This window comes from Cebus imitator, unplaced genomic scaffold, assembly GCF_001604975.1.
Source record: "Cebus imitator isolate Cc_AM_T3 unplaced genomic scaffold, Cebus_imitator-1.0 Scaffold1, whole genome shotgun sequence".
In the NCBI taxonomy this organism is placed as follows: Eukaryota; Metazoa; Chordata; class Mammalia; order Primates; family Cebidae; genus Cebus; species Cebus imitator.
Window position 1 is genome coordinate 11,381,174 of NW_016107316.1, and position 4,010 is coordinate 11,385,183.

Sequence of the window (4,010 nt, forward strand, 5' to 3'; positions counted from 1 at the left end):
GGCAGCAAGAGCAGCAGCTCTCACCTTTGCCACCTGCCTGCACTGCACATACTGGCCAGGGCCCAGCAACCTGTGTGAAGGAAGAGGAGATAAGAGAGCCACTGGATCCTGAGCCACCCTGGAATCCATGGTCCATGGTGCCACTGGAAAGATCCAAGGACCCCACACCCCGTGTCCAGCAAGCCTCAGCTCCTCCGGGGGCATTTCCAGATCCCCGGGCTGCCCAAGAGCCCCTTCACCTCTGCTGTTAATACATGGATATCATGAAGTGCTGGGTGACCTTTGAGGAACGGATCCGTGCACCCACACTGCAGACTCAGGGGCGCAGCCACACTGGTAACTAACAAGTGGGTAGGCGGGACTGTGGCTCAGCTCTCCTACTTCAGCCAGTGTTTTCTCACACTAACCACAAGTGTGCATGCACACGGACACACAGGCTCACACGCTTACACACATAAGTATATGCTCACATGCACACACATGCAGGCTCTCCGTGAGTGACAGACCCACCCTGGCAGCTGGTTACCCGCAGCTGCGGGCTTCCAGAAGAACCACCACTCCCTGGGATTTTCCTGGGGGGGCAGTGGGAATATGTAAGATCAGGGTTTGGATCACCACAGTCACCACACTCAGACCGCCTTGTTGCTGTGTAACCACAGTCCTCTGACCCTTCAGAGACTCTCAAACCTGTTCTTGTCATATAATAGATGAACTATGCATAAACAATTCTGGGTTATGATCTGTTTCCTAAAACTAAGAGAACTTCAGCCATAACACTGACATTTTGTTTCTGAAAATTGAACCCTGGGAACAGTGAAAACAAAGTCCATCCATTTATGAATTGTATTTCCGTACATACTTCAATTCCCAGTGCTTGTGGTGAAAGAGAAACACGATTTTGTTTCTGATGGCGTAGCCACTGAGACCAGCGGGCCTGCCCCTCCTAGGTTCACCACTTCATACCAGGAAGCCAGGCTCTCCAAATAAGGTCCTCGCTAACAACCTGGGTGACCTAATACTTCAGGAAATGATGAGAGCCAAGCAAGATGGATTTGCCCATTGCTCTTAGGAAACCAGTGCCTCCACCTCTGCCCTGTTCCTGGCAGGAATGGGCAAATGCCTGGGAGATGCTGGGGCAGGCTTGCCAAGGCCTTGGCAGAGTCCCCAGGTCCTCAGATGCCAAGCTGGCATCTCTGTATGAGCCTTGCCAGTCCCAGGACTTCCGCAGGCAGAGAATGTGCACCCCCAACACCCAGCAAGCTGCAGGCCCTGCCGATGTGTGCCGAGCAATGAACAAGGGTTGGGGGAGGCGAGTGTTGAATGACTATAACTGCAAAGTGAGGTGAAGATGGATTGGATTCTGGTACAGAGAGGAAGGCTGAGAGAAATGGAGGAAGGTGAAACCAACGAGAAGTGTCCAGACATGCTAGCCAGGTTTCAGCATGCAGAGCTAGCAAGACGCAGGGGTGAGACACACATACAAGCTGGAGAGAAGGGCATGGGCAAAGGTGGAGGCCAGAGAGGCTTAGAGTAGAGATGGAAGGGCAGGAAGTTCAGTCAGATGCAAGCTCTGGAGACAAGCAGGGGAGTTGAGAGGTGGGGACATGGCCCCTAGGACGAGTAGATGCCAGGTGTGGTATTTCCCCGCAGGGCCTGCTGCCTCTCCTTCCTCCAGGACAAACCCCCCATCCTTCACGGCTCTGCTCAAACTCCACCTCCTCCAGGAAGCTTTCCCTGAACTCCTCAACTGACAATGAACTTCTTCCTTCCTGCTCCAAGTTCTACAGCACAGCCATCAGTTCATCAATTCAGGGCCACCACAAGGTGTGCACAGGCATCTGGCAAACTTGCAGAGACACCTTTGCAGACTGTTCTTCTGGAAGAAAGATCACTTTGTACATATGAACCTCCCTGCAGCGCAGCTTCACCCAGGTGCAGGCACACCAAGACTTCAGGAGGGGCCCACCAACCCAGAGGGAGGCTGGCATGGGAGTGCAAACCATCCAGCCCCACACCCAGCCCAGCCCCTACCCATGACTCCACCAACCAGGACTCTGCCTGCCTTCCAAGCCCTTGGCACAGGAACCCCAGCTTCTAGCACCTTCTCCAAGGCTCCTGCGCCCTGCCTGGAAAGCAGCCTCTTGCCCCCAGTCTCCTCCCAGAACTCCTCGGTTCTCCATACCACCAGCCTTCCACAGCTGAAGGCCATAGGTCACTGCTTATTAAAGCCAGACGTGCATTGACCTGTGCCACACTTCTGAGCATCGCCACTTCCACACAGCCCCACTCCCCGAAGGCCACGCATTCAGCCCCAGGGGCAACCTGTCTAGTCAGGAAGGCTGAAAGCAGCCCTATCGCAGCCAGCGAGCAAGCCCATTCTTACAAGGTCAGAGTGGAGCTGTGGGGGCGTGGGGAGAAGAGGCAGGGAATGCTGGGCAGGTCTCCTGTTGTGGTCCTTCCTACTAAAGAGGGAAGTGGGAAAGTGGGCTCAGGCTTGCACTGGTGGTGGGGGTGGTGGGGAGGTGGCCTCCAAAGAGGACACCTGCCTGTGAAGAAGCCAGAGTTGGTCCTGGGCCCCTGAGTCAGCAGCACAGACACAAAAAGAAAGCATGCTAACCTGTTAACTGGGTGACTTGTAATGAGGACAAACATTCACATTACAAAATAATCTCCATTTGGCAAAAGGGCCTCTTCAGGAATTCACAAACTCCTCTTTGAACCCGGAAGTGCCCTGGAAGAGCTAAGCAAGTCCGTCCCCTGGAATCACACTACCCAGGTGTTAGTCCTTCACCCTTTAGTGTGAATCAGCTTGATCAGGGTGCTTTCTTGCTGCCTTCTGCTAGAATTCAACTTTCTAAAAAAATAGGTTCGTTTGGGGAGTGATGCGGGCTGGGTCACTTTAGAACACAGAGCACGATACGAGCCTTGGAAGCAGTGGGGAGAGAAAGAAGATTTGTTCAGCCAGAGAGCCAAGCAAGAAGACAAAGGCTGGGGGTCACAGCGGGAGGGTGGAGTCCAGGGGCCACAGCAGCCCCCCTGGTGGGCACTGGATTTGCTTACTGGGGTTGCTGCAACAATGCACACAGACCGAGTAGCTTCAACAGCAGACCTGCACGTCCTCTCACCTCCCGCAGACCAGAGGTCCGCCGCCAAGGCATCAGTGGTGTGGCTTCCTTCCGAGGGCTGTGAGGGAGAATCTGCTCTGGGCCTCTCCCCCAGCTTCTCCCAAAATCATCGCCCCAACCTCTGCTTTGATCATCACACGGCATTCTACCTGCGTGCTCATCTGTGTCCAGTTTCCCCACTTTCCAAGGACACCTGTCACATCGGATTAGGAGCCCACCTGACTTCAATATGACCTCACCTTAACTAACTACATCTTCAACCACTGTAGTTCCTTATTTGAAATTCTTTGTTTCCTTGTTTCATCACATTCTAAAGTACTGGGGGTTAGAATACCAACATGTAAATTTGGGGGTATCATGACTTAGCCTGTAACCAGCACCTTTTCTGGGGTGAAACTGCAGCAGAGGAGACCTGAGTCCCAACCAGCCGAGTAACCCTGAGCAAGCCACTGTCCTGTGTGACCTCAGTTGACTCACCTGTGGCACAGATGGCCAGGGGATGGTGGCTGATAGTCCCTTCCACCTGCCTCCAGCACATTCAGATGGTCCAGCAAGGTGTGTCTGTGAGGTTGGGCCCCTGGGGAGTGGCTTTTCTGTGGCTCTCAGCAATGCTCACAGGACTAGACCTCAGAGGCTCTTCCATACCTGCTGGATAAGGCACCAGCACTCCCAAGCCCCGGGGAGGGACAGCTGGAGCACTGCAGGGCACAAAACTACCAGCTGACACCAAGAGGCCTGGAGACTTCTTAAACAGGTAAGCCTCCAAGACATACAGCCGAGCCCTCCACTGTATTAGTGTGTTTTCACACCGCTATGAAGAACTGCCCGAGACTGGGTAATTTGCAAATAAAATAGGCTTAATTGATTCACAGTTCCTGCATGGCT